Below are 19,958 nucleotides of genomic sequence, written 5' to 3' on the forward strand. Positions count from 1 at the left end.
TACTGATTTGAAGGGATACATGCACCCTGATGTTTATAGGAGCATTATCTATATAGCCAAATTATGGAAACAGCCCAAGTGTCCATCAACTGATGAGTGGAGAAAGAAGATGTGAGATATATGTATGTAATGGATTATTACTCAGTCATGAAAAAAGAATGAACTCTTGCCATTTACAATGATGTGGATGGAGCTAGAGTGTATTTTGCTAGGTGAAACAAATCAGAGAAAGACAAATACCATATGATTTCACTTATGTGGAATTTAAGAAACAAACAAACAAACAAAATGAACATGGTTGTGGGAGTGGCAGGGGGAGATAAAGAAAGAGAGAGGCAAACCAGAAAGCCGACTTTTAACTATAAAGAACAAATTGAGGTTGCTGGAGGGGGAATGGGCAGGGGGGATGGGTGATGGCTATTGAGAAGGGAAGAGCAATGGGGTGATGTATCTAAGTGATGAATCACTAAATTATACACCTGAAACAAAGAAAGAAGAAAGAAAGAAAGAAAGAAAGAGAAAGAAAGAAAGAAAGAAAGAAAGAAAGAAAGAAAGAAAGAAAGGAAAGAAAGAAAGAATAATTTGCTAGTTGGAGATTTGGAGATACTGGAAATGAGAAACAATTTTGTTTTGTAGCCCAATTTGTCCTACCCCTTTAGTTTCCTTTTAGGTTCTGTCTGAAAAAAAAAAAAATTCTATCTGAAAACAGTTTATTTTTAGCATCTCTTTCTCTTCCCATACCTTGTCCTAGGCCTATCCTAAAAGAAGCCAACTTATACTTGAAACATTGTGGTTGGAAACCATCTTGTCATGAACAAACTTACCAGGTAAATTCTGTGTCTCCCTTATAACTACAGGTGACAGTTTTGCCACTTGTTCTTCTACTATGTAGTATGGATCAGCCTTTGCAAGTTTCCTCACTGCTTCTGCGGCTTGTTTCCTGCCCAGTCTCACGTCAAATGCTATATATTTTAGGCTAGTCAACAGCAACATTCTCCTTCTAGATATCTTTTTATATATCAATTAACTTGTTTGTGTTAAAATAAAAAAAAAAAAACCCAAAACTTAGTGGCTTGAAAAACTAACCTTTTAAAAATTCTATTTATTTTCTTTTTCAGCTTATAATTCTGTAGGTCTGCAGTTTGGGCTGGGCTCAGTGGTGGCTCTTTTGATCCAGGGGAGCTTGGCTCATCTCACTTGGGCTAGCTAGCTCATTTATCTGCTATTAGTTGGCAGGTTGGTTGGGAGCTAGCTTATCCAGAATCGCCTCACAAACTTGTCTGGTGATTGGCTTGCTGTTAACTGAACAGATGGTATAATGAAGTCATGTGTCTCTTGTCATATAGCAGGCTTGCCAAGGCTTATTCACATGATGATGGTGGCAAGAGATTCCAGGAGTGGCAAATGGGCAAGTCCCAGTGTGGAAGGGCTTTTTAGACCTTTGCTTGTGCCACAATTTGCTTATATCCTCTCAGCCAAAGCAATTCACAAAGCTCACTCATATTCAAGAGCTGGAGAAATAGATGCTTACTCTTCAAATGAAGGATTGTGGTCATTTTAAAAATCTACCACAGCCTGGGCATGTTCTTTTTGACCACAATCTAATTTTCACTGTCTAATATTTTCTGCACCTATGAAATTCACAGGGGACATGGGACTTGTGTCATATCTATGTTTTTGAGGATGTATTTGGTAGAATAAACTTCAGTTGTATTTATTGCATATATGAAAATATATTGAGTATAATTTACAACACAAATATTCACCTGATCTTTTAAACTATTTGTACTATTGATGATACCTGCATGTTCTGGGTTACTATTGAGTTGTTCTCTTTGATTACGAATCTAAATATTTGTATAAAACGACACAGATGAAGTATATATATATATATATGTTGTAGCAAACACTACTACTCACTTCATAGGTCAACATTTCATAAGTTTTTATGTGTAAATATCAGTATTGAAAGTAGATAATGGTATGCTGGCTCATGCAATATCCACCAATATCTGGTGTACTTTCTTGAATTGTGGAGACTTAAATTTAATTTCTCAAACTCCTTGAATCTAATGTTCTTCATATTATCTGAGATTTGTCAGCTGAGATTTACAGCTGAGATTTGGAATGTGGAAATAAGTTATATAGTGTGTAGCTTGAGTGCAGGGAGAGAGTATTCTGTAGGGGAGAATTTTGATTTTTCTGGAGTAGCTATAAAACAGGTCTTCAATAACAAAAATGCAAATATTATTTTGGTAAGTGTTGAGTCCCAACAGGAAACAAAGGACACTCTATCTATTTATAAAGACACCCTTGGTAAAGGTCTGTGTAGTATGTTGGAGATATTAATGAATACAGCAAGAACCCTGGTCTAGCAGCAGTAGGGATGCCCTCTAATCCTATCCCAGGAGAATGAAAAGTGGATATTCTACTGGTGTAGAAAAGGAGAAAGAATTGTGTAGGGCAAGTTGCCTAGGAGAACACAGTAATCCTGAGACAACCTACCAGAACATGGGACCTAAATGAATAAATGCGTAAACTCACTTATTCTTCTCTCCAATCTTCTCCCAGTATCCCCACTGGCTCATCCAAGGAGCATTCGTATGTGTCATTGGCTTGTTAATAGAATCTGGGAGATCAACCTTTTGGGGCAGAGAGCAAAGTGGAAAAGGCTGAGAGTACATCTGGAAGAGCATATGGCTGGTATCTGGTTCAGGTTTGTTGTAGTTGTCAGATATTTGATCCATAGCATATTAAGTGGTAAGCAGAAGCCACAATGGTGTTTTCACTAGAACAGTAATAAAGTTCTGTCCCAAGTGCAATTTTCCTGCTGTCTAGCATCCAAATTTGGTACTTTTGCTAAGAGAGAAATTCTTTAAGCCACTTAGTGCCCCTAATAAATCCTTTCTACTTAGAAGGGATTCATGCTGTTGTTGGGGAAAAAAGAACCATACCTATGCAGTAGTGATAAGAATGAGTGAATGAAAGAATAAATATATGAAAATAATCTATGACCTTGCTTAAAATTGAAAAATAAAATCAAAACATAAGATAAATGCATAATTATGTTAACATTAAAGACAGAATATTTTGGTAACTTGAACATTCAACATAGTCATAGATTATTATTTGAAATGACCAGGGTGTTTAAATCTTTTTTTTTTTTTTTTTTTATGATAGTCACAGAGAGAGAGAGAGAGGCAGAGACACAGGCAGAGGGAGAAGCAGGCTCCATGCACCGGGAGCCTGACATGGGATTCGATCCCGGGTCTCCAGGATCGCGCCCTGGGCCAAAGGCAGGCGCCAAACCGCTGCGCCACCCAGGGATCCCAGGGTGTTTAAATCTTAAAGAAATGTACAAAGAAGAGAAAAAATGTTATCACCAGATGTATGAGAAAACTGCTTAGTGACATTCTTCAAAAACCACTAAAGCTATTTTTTTTATAGGCTGGTTATTGAATATATACCCCAACGGTTTTTGTTTATATGATAAGCTTCATGTGCTACAGATATATCCCAATATCTTAGCCAATTTGATGTCACTGATACCTTTTTGAATCTATCGACAGATGGGCGTCCTCTTCCCAGGAAAAAAAATGCCCTTCTATAAAATTTCAGAAGGTTTATGAACTCTTTCAAGAGTATGTGTGAAGTTGTAGTTAACAGTCCTCGTTTTGGAGAACTATGAAAAAATGAGATAATTGGAGTTAGATGAAGGTTTATAGTTATCACATAGTCAGTGCTAATACCCCTTGCTATAGCAATCCTAAAGTTATTTCCAAGAGGAACCCAGTTCATTGAATATGAAATAGCATATATTGTGGAACTTGGTAGACCTTGTCTAAGGGAAAACTAACTAAAGAAGTTTGATCTAGACTCAGAATTGTTATCAGCCTACATTAAAAAGAGTTTGCTAACAAGCTGAGATGCCTCTAAAACTTGTTCAACAGTAGAACTAATCATTTTCTTCTGAATTTATAATAACTTGAGAAATTAGACTTCATCAGAGACCACATTTGCTTTAAGTTCTTGAGGTGTGGCAAGTCACACATTTCCTGGAGTCTATTTGAGGCAAGACAGCAAAAACTGGCACAATTCATATATAAATTTGGGAAACTGTATTGAATATGACCCATTAAATTTATATTAAATTGCATCTTACATTTTAAAACCATGAGCAGTGGAAAGAAAATATATGTGGTGAGGAAGATACATGCATTAAGCACACTAGGACTACATTTGAACATTATTTTTGTGACTTACAAATGAGCCTTCAGCAACATCTTCAATAGCAAAAATGCAAAATATCAGCTATTTTAAGTATTCTTGAGGGAAGTAACAAGGTGAGTGGTGCATGTAACTGTTTTTCCCCCACACCCCTCCATGTCACACTAAGTAGTTTATAGGTGGTTGACTAGGGTTTTGTACTGATATTTTTAAATTATTTTTATTATTATTTTTAATAAACCATTATTTCTTTGAGAATTAAGATAAATGAAGATTTTAAAAATGGTAGAATCCTGCATCTAAAACACAGGTTTTCCTGTTAGGAAATTTTAGGAATTATAGGAACAAGGGGGATATATGGGAATACAACTAGTTAGGTGATAGTGAAGTCTCTTACTTTGTTAACCAGAAACACCTTTTTTAATTTAAAAGGTTATCATTTGATGTACTAATACAACCATTATGAATTGAGGTGTCTCATTCATTTAGTTTAAAAAATAATTTTATTACAAGCTTCTGAATTATCCCATCTTTTGATTTACAATTCTCTTTGCAGTAGCACTGATCATTCTATATTATAACTCTGTCTTTTTAGAAGTCAAACAAGCTTTCATTAGCCAATGACTTCTTTTAAATGAAGCTTTAAAAGTGTAAGTTACATTCACTTTATAAGAGAACAAGGAAAATGTGGGGCAAAGTGCTTGTAAACTGAAGTTAACTCATCAATTAAATTCTTCATCACCATCAATATGCATTTGGGAGACTGAATATGCAAATAATAGTGGCCATATCATATATAAAAATAGAACTCTGACCCACAGAGTCAGTATATAGCAGCAATGAGTACAGGAAGCCAAGCCATAACTCTTGTAGCAATCAGCACATAATGAACAGTAACTGACAGATTTCCTTATTTTTGCCCCTACTTCCACCTTGGGACCAATTGGAAAAAGCCAAATATGCAACCTCTAACCAATCACATAGGATGCCCCATTTCTAGTTAGCTCCTCGGCAACTTCCCTGTGCCTCCAGTAATGGCATATCTGAAACCCTCCCTTTTTTCCCCACTAGAAACCTATTTTTTCTGCCCAGCTTTGAGTCTCTGCCAAACATGAGTGATGGTGGCTGATGCCTTTGCTGTAGCATATTGAATAGACTTTGCTTGTTGTGGGTTGCACAGTCTTCATTCATGTGCTTTTTTATTAAGGTCTTTCTCTGTTACATTAGAGAAATAGCATGTTTGCTTACCTGCCTTCCCCATGAGAGTGAGAGCACCCTAGAAGGAGGCATGCCTTACAATATATGACATCTGCTACAGAGTAGTATTTCTGAGAAATATTATCTGTTTGTTGAATGGATGGATTCTATTCTTAGTTTTGTCTTATTAGTAAAACATCAATGGGTAGCATACATGGACTGTAATCTGAAAACATTTAAAAGATATCTCAATACTTTTCCAGGCAAAAGTTGTCCTTGCAACTTTTGACGCTGTCCAAAGATCACTAGATTATTTCTGAAAACATGATGGCATAATTTTGGAGATTCAGGGACTGTTCTTTAGATAGAGTGTTTTTACTAGTTTCGTGAAATTTTGTGACTCATAGTACCATTTCACTCTTGCTCAGTTTTAGACCAAAACCCTACATAGTAGTTCAATTTTAGTTTATTCTTAATGGAAATTTATTCCTGCCAGCCCCATAAAATCCCAATGTTCAGGAATTAAATGTTTAGAACCTTCTTTCTTGTTTTCCCCTTCATTGTAAGTTAGTTTTATGCCAGAATTTGTTCATAAATGACTGATTTAGGAGAAAGAAGTTGATCAATATTTAGAGGAATGATAGTCTTCAAAAATTATTCTTTCTGTATTCTTTCTTTGAGGATATCTTATTTTCTTTTTATTATCTTTTCTATTATTTATTCTATTATATACTCTATTTGTAGCAATAGACAATAGAAGAGCAAAGCCAGCATTTTCTTGGCTATGTTCATTCTTTTCCTATGCCCCAAAGTCTTTTCTCCCAGTTCTTTATCTATTGAAAATACTATTTATTATCCTTTTTTTTTTTTTTTGCCTTCCCTTACCTCTTCCTCTGCCTGTCATTCTTCAAATATTCATGAGCACTAATAGTACGAGGCACTGGAGTTACAATGATGAACAAGACAGATACAACCCTTGTTCTCATGAAACTTACATCTAAATGGAAGAAGATACACAAGTTAACAAACTAGACAGCTAAAATTTGTGGAAAATGCTATTAATGAAATAACCAGGGTGATGCAATAGAAAGAGACTGAGAACTGATTGCAGTAGTTCTTCAGAGAAGGCTGTCAGGGAGGGCCTCTCTGAGGAGTTGATAGGTGCAATAAATATACTCTGTCCCTTTTATTTTTCCTATTCCTCGGTTTGGATCGATACATTTCAGAATCCAAGTTTCATCAATTAATTTAAGCTTTCTAAAATTCACACAGTGTGACTTTACTGTTGGCTGCAGGGTGGCAGCCATAGATGGAAGAACTACACATCTTCTTTCTTATTGAGAAAGTCATTGAGTATATGCTTGTAACTTAACCCCTGAGATTTTTATTTTCACTTAAGGATAATTATAGAACATTGCCTACCACAATAGCCTGGGTACCTTTGTTTTTTCAACTGAAAATAAAAGTAAAATTGATAGCATCTATTTCAGGAGTTGGCAGACTTTTCCTGCAGCAGGCTATTGAAGCAAGTATTTTAGGCTTTGCAAATGCATGGTCTGCTACAACTACCTGACTCTGCCTTTTTGTAGGGTGAAAGCAGTCACAGATGCTGCGTAAATGAATGAGCATGACTGCATTCCAATAAAACTTTATTTACAAAAACAAATGGTAGGTCAGATTTGGCCCCTAGGATATAGTGTGGCAACCCCTCATCTATCTAATGACTTTGAGTTGTAAATGAGGTAATTGACTTACTATATTAAGTTCAATGTCACAGTGTGAGTCCTCAGTAAATGTGTTATGATATTTAGTAAAATTATGATCAGTATTATTATGGATCTTATTCAGATGTCAAAACCAGGGCAAAATGCTCAGTTTAATCCATCATCAAACATTTATTGTTGTGCTCCTTCATTTTCCTCATTAAAATTCACTTATATTTGGAGGTTTCTTTGAACCTTAGTCAAGTGAGCAATAGATGAATAAGCTGAGAAATTCATGGGTAATCTTGGTTGGCTGTTAACCTAAATATGTTTTTATTCTGCTTATTTTTTTAATGTCAGATCAACTTTTAGTGTCTTTAAATAATATTAGAAATAATGAATGCCTTACGCATAGTTCCCAAAAGGACCCTTTGTTATAATCACTGTTGATTGAAAACAGAACAATTTGTAATTCACTTGGGTGTTTTCTATCTTCTCTGTTCTCAGAGCCCCTTTTTCCTTTATTTGTGTCTGTTCTTACAATATATACATCCTCACTGGGCACTCTTCTATTTTCTTTTTCTTTGTATGTGTTGTACTTAACCTCACAGCACAATGTGCATTTTAGAAACAAGATGATTTAAAAATTGCTGCAGCAAGTGGCCTGGAAGTTCCTCTTAAGTCAGAAGGAAAGGTTTTTACTTTTTTTTTTTTTTTGCCATCAAGAACAATAGAATGCTTAATTAGATTAGGCATGAAGATTCCCATTTGTATCAGTTAATGTATACTCACCTATTTTATGTGGCTGTATTACTTATTTTGAAGTGCTTTTAGGTACATTGGCACAGAGCAAGTGAAAAATGTAAAATGTTTTTGGAATTGTTGAAAGGTATTTTTCCTCCAGTGTGAAATTAAGCATTAGGCCAAGGAAAGCAGTGCTAACATTAGGGAATGTGCAAACTTTTACCCTTTAAAAGTGCTGTCCTCATTTATTATTATAAATACTGATGGGACAATAAATTACATTTTTTTGTTTACATTGGGTATGATTTACATTGAGAAAAAAATTAATGGCATAAATTCAATTACATAAAAATGTGGTGGTTACTAATGTGCCTCAAAATATATATTTAGTAATCCTGGAGGAGAGAAAAACAAGTATCTGGAAAGCATATAAAACTGGAATGAGAGAACAATGGGAAATGTTGAGTATGTGAAAGAGAAGACTGGCCAATTGGGGGAGGACAGGATTACTGCTTTCAAAGTAATGGGAATATTGATCTATTGAAGAGGTATCAAATGTTCATGCTTTAAAATTCCCAATGGCACAAGAAGGAAGCAGGAGTTTTTGAACAAGGACAGAATTCATGTAAAAAAATCATTTTTTACATCGAGGACAGATTTAACTCAATGGTTCTGAACCTGTTTTGTGTTGCTGAGTTGATGGAAAATGTACTTATCAATGATTATGAAATATTTGCCAGGATTTCAGTCTCATAGGTCAACTCCATTGGAGAAAGAGTTTGCATGGACCTCAGGTTAAGAATGCATAGGATAAAAGAGAAAACTTTCTCATAAAGAGGAGTGTAGAAAAATGAAACACACAGCCTGATGAATTTCCCATCACAAAAAGAGTTCAGGTGGACAGGAGTGAATACATGAGGATCTGTCTCAGATTTCACAGGAAGAATTGTCCTTTAATTAATGAATTGTATACTTTCTCTTCATTGGTCCTTCCTATGGTTCTTTGATCAAAGATACATTGAGATATGTATATTTTTAAAAAGGCAGTATCTTTTACTCAGCAGGTTTGTTGAGTCATTTCCTCCGAGTATTTAAAACCAGGCTAATTAAAACCTTCATCCATATAACAGTGCCTGCATAGGAACGAATCAATAATTAGTGCAAATCCTTACCAAGACCCATTTGAAATCATTACAGTTATTGAGTGTGCTCTATATCTATAGCAGTACAGACAATAATTCTACATGAATATTGTCCTCATTTGTGTACTTTGTCAATTCTTTAATTTCAGATACATAATTCATAAAATTTGCCTGTTCGGCAATTTCTCTGAAAATTCTATTTCTAAGAAATCTAGGAAACCAAGGTGGTTTTGTAAGGTGTTTTGTTTTGTTTTTGGAAGGGAGGGGATTCAGAATTCCATCTATTAAAAGGAAAGCATTTTGCCCAGATACAATACTAACACCAATCTTTAGCCTGGGTTTCTTAAAGGATATAATTGAATACAGATGCATTATCTAGCCTTTTTACATATCCATCTATCGGTTTTTAAAAAGGGCCCTCTAAGAGGGGTGCAATTACCGTCAATTTACCCTGCATTTTCTGAGAGATTGTATGGTATTGTTCAGTCAAAATGTGGTCCTTGAACCAGGGATTTCAGCATCACCTGTAAGCTAGTTACAAATGCAAATTCATGGCTATCACCTCAGTCTTCTCAATTAGAACTTCTGGTGATTGGATCCAGAAACTTTTTTTTTTTTTTTTTTAAGATTTTATTCATTTATTCATGAGAGACACAGAAAGAGGCAGAGACATAGGCAGAGGGAGAAGCAGGTTACTTGTGGGGAGCCCGATGAGGGACTAGATCCTAGGACCCCAGGATCATGCCATGAGCCAAAGGCAGACACTTAACCACTGAGCCATGCAGGTGCCCAGATCCAGCAACTATTTTTGACAAGATTTCCGGGAGACTCTTATGTACACTGAACTTTGAGAACCACTGGTGTAGTTGAAACTAGGTGGACTTTGTGGTCAAACAATCATTTTAATCTGAATTTCTTTGCTTACTAATTCTCTAAGCTATTGGATCTGTCTGTGCCTATTTTCTATAAAGCAGAGATAATGAATTTTTTAGGGATGCTAGAGGATTAGTGGAAATGTATGAAAAAGTAATCAAGTTTAGCCAGTGTACAATAATTGGCAGGTTTTTTCTTTTATTGAGGTAATGATATGTACTATTATTTGAGTTTTTGCTTGGTACCAAGGTAACTATCTCTGCATATATTAGCCCACTTGATCCACATCGCAGCCTTATTTGTGTATTCTTTTACCCATTTCACAGAGGAAGAAAGTAAGGTATAGGATAGTGAATTTTCAGCCTTATGATCCACTAAAAATTGAATGAGGGTTAACATTACAGCTCCAGTGGTAAATATTTCTGTTGAATTTACAACTTTTAATTAAAGGTGTTATGTTTGGGATTGGTACTTTGGGATCTGTTTGGAATTTTAAAAACGCAAAATATCAGTCATCACTAAGTGCTGATTCCTAAATTAATGTTACCTGTTCATATCTCACTGTATCATCTACACAGTGGTTTATTCATTGGTTTACTAAGGGCAAATTTGATTTCTTAGAGTCTTTCCATCAGCCTTAAACCATTGTTGATAATGCTCTTGGTTAAATAATACCAGAAGCCTCATTGAGAGCTACACTTAATCATTTTTCATATTTGTGATTTGAATAGCACTTCTTTAGTGCATTATCATTTTTTGCAGCATGTGGATTGAACCTATGGTTAATTACATATTTTAAACTTAACTACCATTTCCAATTTCAATATACTCCAACTAGAATGTTCCTAGACTGTTTGTTTCTTTATTGTCACACTAAAAGGATAAGATATTTTCTTGAGAAAGATGTCTTGAAATCATAGGATTTTTTTGATTGAAAAAATAAAAAAAGCTGAGTTGAGTGTAAGGCAAAATAAAGTATTCCTTTAAGACTGGGTCATGCACTTTTCAAATGAAACGCTCACATGATACCGCTGTGAATTGAAAATCAGTGCCCTCTGGCCTGACAGGTTCTGATGGCACTCTAAACACTTTTAATCAGCACTGCCTTCCTGACAATGATTAGTGAGAACTCAAATTAGGAGTTACTTTTTTCATCATTCCTAATATTTTTTCCCACTTCTCTGTTGCAATTATTGCTACCTCTATGGGGTATAAAGTATATAGTCTCAAATTTTTCTGTAATACAGATGAGAAGATTTAATCACTTCTGTTCTGAGTCTGTGGAAAGTTAAAGAGATTTCTAAGGAATCTTTCAAAGTACACTAAGAACTTGGTCACCAAATATATTTTGTGTCTTCTCTTGAATGTAGGAGCAGTGAAATGGAAATAAATTTCTAGAGGAAACTACTTCATCATGCAGTGCTCTCAATGAGCAAATTAATTTTCTTCTCTTCTTGATTAAGACAAAAAAATAGCAAGCTACATCATTGTCATAGTCAAAATTAGTATTCTTGCTGCTGACTTAATACTTGATAGGTGCTCATTAATTCTTAGCATAATTATTTTTCTTCTATATAATCTTCTAGAATAGTTGGTTTCCATATGCAACTTTGATTTTCATTATACAGGAGATTTTTGTTCTTAATTACTTCTTCAAAGATAGTAATTAATTTTATTTATAAATTAAATAAATTTTTCTTTGTTAGGTTTTGTTTTTATGTTTGGAATAATTTTCCTTTTTAATTTTCATCTTAAGAACCATGATCTTGATGATATTTGCAGGTAGTGTTATGTGACTATGACACTGTTAGTTACATACTCATTTTTTTTCTTTTTTTTTTTTCTTTTTTCTTTATTTATGATAGGCATACAGTGAGAGAGAGAGGCAGAGACACAGGCAGAGGGAGAAGCAGGCTCCATGCATCGGGAGCCTGACATGGGATTCGATCCCGGGTCTCCAGGATCGCGCCCTGGGCCAAAGGTAGGCACTAAACCGCTGCGCCACCCAGGGATCCCCATACTCATTTTTTTTCTATTCTTATTTTCATCTCCATCATTGTCCTTTGAAGGGGAAATTATTTGTATAAAAGTGAACCACAGAATTTTTACTAGAAATAGTAGGTGTCTGCAGATGAACACTTAAAATCAGAAAGAGGAGAGGAAAATAGGAAAGAATAGGAATTAATAGAAGATCATAACGTACACTGAGTGAGAGGATTGCATGAACAATCTCCACTGATGAATTTGTGGCCTTGTGTTAATTTAGTAAAATAAACTATTTCTCTGTTTTAGGTAATAAAGGCTTTTAAAATAAGAATTAAGCATTTAAAACATGATTCTCTTTACATGCCACATTTCCTAGGGGTCTTTTCACTCCATGTAAAGAATCATTTTGCCTAGGTATTAGAAATGGTGGCTAAGTATTTTTTGGTACAAAATAGGTAAATTGCAAAAAGAATATTTTTCCAAGGCACTCAGACAAACAGGTTTTATATTATTTATAGTTTGGTTCTTTAAATTAATGTATGGGGGGGGGAGAAAAAAAAATAAATTAATGTATGAATGTTCTTAGTGTTAATTACATCAAGTTAATAAAATAGATATTGGCTTAACATTTTGGAGAATGAACATTAGTATTAGGTCTATTTCTTTAATATCTGTTTTTCTTCATTAGTTTGAAAACTCCTTAGAAAGTGAATCTATAATCTTTTATTTATCTTTGGGTCAGAATTCACTGTTTATATGCTTAATAGAATGTATGACAGCCTAGTTATTGGGACTGTAACTGGGATTTTAATCTGTTGGCACGTTTTGTGTGTTAATTAGATAAATATAACATGGTTCCATAGATCAAGAAATATTGGAAGTAGTTCAATCTCTACCTTCTTCAAAGCATGTGTAATATCTCCTGCATAATTGTAAAAAACTACCTTGCAAGATTTTTATCTTTAGACTCAATAATTCTATATATAATTTAAATCTGTTATTTTTCTATCACTGATTTCAAATCAAACTTTTAAAGTCATTATTAGGCAACTGTTTCTTTTTTTAGACAATTCTATTTTTTTTTTTTTTAGATTTTATTTATTTATTCATGAGAGACAGAGAGATACAGAAACATAGGCAGAGGCAGAAGCAGCCTCCCTGCAGGGAGCCTGATGCAGGACTGGATGGATCCCAGGACCCCGGGATCATGCCCTGAGCCAAAGGCAGAGGCTCAACCCCTGAGCCACCTAGGCATCCCGACAATTCTAGTCTTATTACTATTCCTTATATACCTTTGTGACACTCACACATTTTATTTTAAAGTTGGTGTTGTTGGGCTGATTGGAAAATCTGATAATCCGTGGCAGTCAGTGGTACTGACTTGAATTGTTACTCATTAAAATTTCAGAATAAAATACAAGCCAGTGTGGTGTTTAACAATGGATTGCTGTATACAAACATATCAGAAAAGATATCCCGAAAGGGAAGCTTGAAATATATATAAAACCCTAGTTAAGATTCTAATTCTTCTTTGGACTAACCATTAGCTGTTATTCATTATACTTGTTCCAGTTTTAATTTATCCTATTATTAATAACATCTAGGATAGCACATAAATGGCATCTCATCCTACTCCTAATCCCCTTGGGAATTCAAAGCACCATTAAAATTCCATGATTAGGCAAGTCAATAACAAGAATAACAAAACACATCATTTTGTATCCTACTGTTTATCAAATTGCTTTCAAATTCCATCTACCTAGTAATTTCACTTTTTTATTTTTTTATTTATTTTATTTAAAAAAATTTTTTTTTAATTTCACTTCTTTTAAAAGAATAGGGGTCAGCCAGAATATCTGCTAAACTACTTTGTTTTATTTTTTTACACACCATTTCCACTTCCTTTCCCTTTAAAACTTCTGATACCAAATATGTGGAGGTTTTTTCCCATACCAACCAATTCTCTTAATTGTCTGGACATGAACTGGGTGTCCTACAACATAATTCTGATATTAACTATCTGCAGTTAATGCAGACCCTACAGAATAAGAACTCAGTCCCACAAGACTGCTTATGCATCAGACACAAATGGCAAGTCCCAGATTTCCTCTCTACTGCTGACTACCTGGTTATGGATCAGGAGTTCTTGTGACCCTGCTTCAAGTTTGATAACGTGCTACAAAAATGAATAGTTCTCCTGAAAACACTTTATCTAAAATTGTGGATATTATAAAAAATTGTAAAGCTATTACTGATTTATTTTAAAGGATACAACTCAAAAACAGGCAGAAGAGATGTGCAGGGGAGGATATATGGGATGGGTTGTATGGCACCCTGCCAGCACCTCCATATGTTCACCAGTGCAGAAGCCCTACAGCCTGGCCATTTAGTGGTTATTATAGAGGTTACATTACATAGGCTTGATGAATTAAATCATCGGCCACTGGTGCTAACTAAACCTCTACTCTCTCTCTTCTCCAGAGACAGATTGGGAGGCAGGACTTTATCCCTCTAACTATGCTTTGGTCTTTCTGGTGACCAGCCCCCGCCAGGAAGCTATCTAGGAGCCCACCAAGGGTCACCTCATTAGATCAAAAGGTACTATGTCACTTGGGAAACTGTAGGCTTTAAAAGCTCCATGTCAGGAACTAGGGACAAAAACCAAGTATCTGTTTCTCGTGGTACCACATCTTGTATTGTCCAAAAAAAAAAAAAAAAAAAAAAAAAGGCACTGAGAAAGGTTGCTGCTTCTCACATGCCTGCTGAAACATCCAGAAAGCATAGAACTTTCCTTTTTATTCAATCACAAAAGTGATGACCAAATAACTCTTGTCTCTTTTGTTTCTAGCTAAATCCTCTCATTGATTTTTAATCCCACATTTATAATGGAGTAGAAACAAGCTCCTCTGCCTTTTCTTTTTCTTTTCTTTTTTTGTATCTCTCCTAGCCTTTTTTTGTATCTCACACTGCCTTGCTAGAGCATACACCCAAAATGTTTTGAATGGACTCTGTTTAAAATAAGCACCAGAGGGATCCCTGGGTGACTCAGTGGTTTAGTGCCTGCCTACGGCCCAGGGCGTGATCCTGGAGTCCCGGGATTGAGTCCCGAGTCCCACGTCGGGCCCCCTGCATGGAGCCTGCTTCTTCTCCCTTTGCCTGTGTCTGTGCCTCTCTCTCTCTCTCTGTGTGTCTTTCATTAATAAATAAATAAAATATTTTAAAAAATAAGCACCAGAGTAGCTTCTTGAACATTTAATATTTTTTCATATGAATAAATATTAAAAACAACCATAACAACAATGAAAACTTGCAAAAGTTGAATTCCACTTTTGTGCCAAAAACTATGCCAAGCATCCTTTCTAATTCATACAGTATTTCCACGTACGTCTTACTTTCCCCACTTAATACATGAAGCTCAGACAGTTTAATTGACTTTCCCAGGGCTACATAGCTGAGATTCACATGTAGTAGTACTCTTTGTAATATACCACTCTTCATTCCAGAAAAATTTGGAATGTTCTCTGTATATATGAAATGAATTTTTACTAACTGAAATAGAGTTGGAAAAAATTTACTGCCCTATGTTATAGTTCCTCAAAAACTTTGGTTTGTCCCTATCCCCACCCTATGGACTTTCCCTTTATATTTCTACATCAGGCTTATTTTGTCCATTGTAATATTCATGAGGTGTCTGTGTCATAAGGTTTTACATTGGAAAGCTCAGATCCATTGAGTGTTTTGCCTTAAAATTCAAGAAGAAAAGCACATCGTCCTCACTGTACAGCTTTGTGTGTGAATTTAAAGTAATAAAAAAAAAATAGGAGTGACTACATGTATGGTACAGTTTTATTTCTAGAATTTTTACTTCTTACTTAGAGCAATCTACTTTCTTGGTACTTTTCTATGTGAGTGTAACAACAACATTTTAAGCTTTGAATTTTATAATAAAAATCATTGAGTAACAATTTTTTATTCCTGTTTTATATCCTCTATCCAGGTGAAAACATTTACCCTTTGTATACATGTTGTTCAGTACTGCCAGAATTTTAACACCAGACATTCTATTGATTGAAGATGATAGCTTTTGGAAAAGAGATACAGGCAAACTTACTAATAAATGTGGGAGAATGATATTGACAAAGCTGCAGATTCGGCAGCCTGGCTCACATATACTTTGCATACAAATGGAAAAAAATCACATAGTCTGACAAATTCTAATGTTTCATACAAAATTCTTTTCTGAGCTGTCTATTTTGCATAGATCTGATGGGAATTAAATAGCTCTTTCTCCTCAACTGAAAAATCGATATTCAGAACTCATCTGATATCAAATTTTGCTCTCAGTTTAATCCATGATTAATTGAAACATGTCTCATATTTCTTGCTTTTTATTGTCCTTTTAAAAATGCCATACAGAAATCATCATAAATCTATTATTTCATCATAGAATTAAAATATGTATTGAAATGGCATCACTTTAACAAAAATGCAGGATTTTTGTCAAGTTAAGATTAAAAATGTTTCATTATTCAATTTACTCAGCCATACTTTCTACAGGAATTCAATACATCTAGCTTTCCAGTTCCTCTGTGGAATACTTCATCATCTGGCATATGACCTCAGACCATCTCCCAGGTGAGTGTGAAGTTAAAGGAAAAGAAAAGGATCATAGAATATTAGTGCTCCCCAACATTTACTTAACTGTTGTAAAAAATGATTATAATTCCTATCCATTTCTTTTTTTTTTTTTTAAGATGTATTTATTAGAGAGAGAGAGAGAGAGAATGCACTTGAGTGTGGGCAGCAGGGGCAGGTAGAGGGAGAGAGCATCTCTGGTAGACTATGCACTAAGCATGGAGTCTGGCATGGGGCTTGATCTCATGACTCTTGAGATAATGACCTGAGTTGAAACCAACAGTTGGGCACCCAATGGACTGTGCCACCCAGGTGCTCCAATTCCTCTCCATTTATATGCAAATTGCTGTGTACACTGTTGAAATTGAGATTCCTGCCACATGGACGTTGGGCTTTGGCCAAGGGAGTGTGATCAGAAGTTAGATAAATAACATCCAAGCACAGATCTTCAACAGCTGTTTTGTCTGTTTCCACCAATTCTCTGGCTATTTTTGTCCCTTCTCTGAGAATTATGTCCCAGATAGATATTTCACCTTCAGCCTGGGTCCTTGAATAAAAGTGTGAGAAGCAGAGACCACAGCTGCCAACAGAAAACAGCAGTGAGGAATAGATCTTTGTTGTAACAACAATCTGGAGTACATTTCCCCATAAGTAGGTTTTGCATTGATATAGGATTCTATGAGTATAGAATTCGGAACTTATTGAGATTTATGAGTTATTTATCACCATAACACAGCTGACTAATACAAAGTAGTTGTACTTTTAACTCCAGGAAATTATGAATGGTGTGGGTTTATTTCAATAATAAAGACAAGGAAAAGGCAAGCTCCTTTTACGGTTTAGAGCAGAGCACTGGGATTAATCTCATTTTAGAACTATTCTGGTTTAAACATGGATTCAAGGGTGATAGCTACTACTTTCAATTTATGAATATATAGAAATAATGGTCTATTACTTGGAACATTATTATGTTGTGATATAAATAATGAATAGTTATTTTTCAACAATTGTTTTTTGTTCCCAAAGGCAAACATTTACAAGTCTAATTCTATTCCATTTAAACCTAAGAAACTGTCAGAGACTTGCGTTGAAACAAAATGGAATTTTATTGTGTTAAATACTTTAAAAAAAAACCTTTAAATACTAAAAAATATATTTAAGAAAACAAATAGAACTTTATAGTTGTAAATCATTATTTATGCTTCATTTTAGTAGTATTTATTTTGGATAAATTTGATTTGAATGGAACAATTATCTGGCTTAGTAGACCAAATTTAAGTTAACAAGTCAAATAGTTAATGGAGGTTAAAAATAGTTTTGGAACTATGAATACTTTGCAACCATTGGGGTTCCCACTCTTTTATCTTTATAATAGCTATGAAAATAACATTTACATAGTTAAACATAAGCTCTACCAAAAATGGGATATGAAAAGTAAAAATTTACCTCCACTTCATCCTATTCTTTTACTTCTTAGATGTAATAACTGTTAAGGATTTCAAATTTTTAGTTTGATTTGTTACGCCTTCTACTTGTGATTCTAATTATAATTCTTGAAACTTGACTTCCTGATTTTGAGTTGATCAGCTGACCTGTGATATGATAAATGAGCAATTTAGAACTCTCACAATAATGTTCATAATTTAGAACATGCAGTATTTAAATCATACTTATTATTTGGTGTGTTTGAAGTGGACCATTCTCTAAATGTGCCAGAAAAATCATGTTGTCATTGTACAGCATCTTGTCAATTCTCCCCTGAGTTCATTTCATTGTTTCTTGGATCTCTCATTTCTGTTCTATTAGATTTCATGTTTTAAAATCTTTTTCTCTGATATTCCTTCAAGTCATTTCTATACTTTAAGAGCTGCAAATGTATATCATTTGCTTTCAGAATCAAATCTAATATTTTGAATTTAGAGTTCTCAATTCAAAATCTCCTTTCAGAGTTTTTAAGACATTACTACATGTTCTAGTTTCCAATAATGCTGATGGAAAATGAAAATGCAAATTTTATTTTTAATTTTTGAAAGGTAACTTTATTTTTCTTTTTGGGTGATTTTATACACTTTAGTTCGTACTTGGCATTCTGAGTTTTATTAGGATGAATCTAGGCTTGGATTTTTTCAAATTCATTATGCTGTGCATGCCAAACGCCCTTAAAATCTGAAGGCTTGAGCTTGGCTTTCAGTTATTAAAATTGCTTCTTACACTTTCCTTTTTCTTTCCCTCTGCCATCCTGTACTGTAGAATTGAACATTTGAGTAATCTCTGAGCCCAGTTCTATTGATTTCTTTATCTCTTGACAGTGAATTTCATATCTTCTAATTTTTTATTAGACTATGGATGTAATGTGGAGTAAGAATAGACAGAGTGAAATGGTATTTAGATCTGGAAATGGGTAGGTGTCTTCTGTGTCCTTAATATAAGGTATTGAGTTTATGTTGTCAGGAGGTGAGCTGAGTTTGGAAGTTTTTGTTGCTACATTTACTCTTGATGCAAGACCAGGTTCAAATTGCTCTATTGTTTTCCTTGTGTGTAAGTTGCATCTGGTTTGCTGGAGAGTTTTTCTTGATATTTTCTCATATCATCAGGTTTCATTCTTTCCTGTGCCACGATGTGAGTCTCTCTCCACATTTTTCCCTCTCCTCCAGAAACGTTGCATGCTTGGGTGTTTCCTAGCCTGTCTTGATCCAGCCTTCTTCCTAAGTAGGCCCTGTGTCCCTGGCTCTCAGGGATGGATGGAGCTTCTTCTATGATCCTGCTCCTTGTCACTGTGCCAGCCAAATTCTCCCTTGAATACCTTGCAGGTTTTGTTTTTGGAGCAGTTTTTCTGTCTTTCCTCATAAGTACATATTGGATTGGTATGGGATTCTATTGGTATGGGATTCTGGACCTGGTATATGTGTTGCCCCCCTGTCAGGAGTAGAATTTTCTTTTACTTTTTCAGCCATAGTGAGTTTTCACCTTTGCTCTAGGCTGTCAGGACTTCCTTTTATGGTAAAGGAGATTCAAGACTTTGTTTCCTAGAGAAGGGCCCCTTCTTGAGGCTTCAGGCTTCTCTCCCCAGGACCATCTCTTTATTCCTATAGACCTGCCTATCAAGGAAGGCTCCCTTTAGCCTCTCAATTTGCCTCCACTCTTTTTCCTAAGCACCCAGTGGAGCTCATTAAAAAAGACCAGGAACAAAATCGTCCGTGTTTACAGCTCCTCGGAGTTCTGTTCTCTTCTGCTAGCCCACATTCTGGCTTTGGTGCTTGTGATGGGTAATTTTATGTGTCAGTTTGGCTGGGCCATAGGACCCAGGTATGTGGTCAGAGGTTCCTCTGGATGTTTCTGTGAGAGTGTTTTTGGATAAGATTAACATTTAAATAGGTGAACTTTGTATAAGGCCAATTACCTTCCATTGTATGACTTGGCCTCATCCAATCAGTCGAAGGCCTGAATAAAA

This window comes from Canis lupus, chromosome 11 (assembly GCF_003254725.2).
Source record: "Canis lupus dingo isolate Sandy chromosome 11, ASM325472v2, whole genome shotgun sequence".
Classification (NCBI taxonomy): domain Eukaryota; kingdom Metazoa; phylum Chordata; class Mammalia; order Carnivora; family Canidae; genus Canis; species Canis lupus.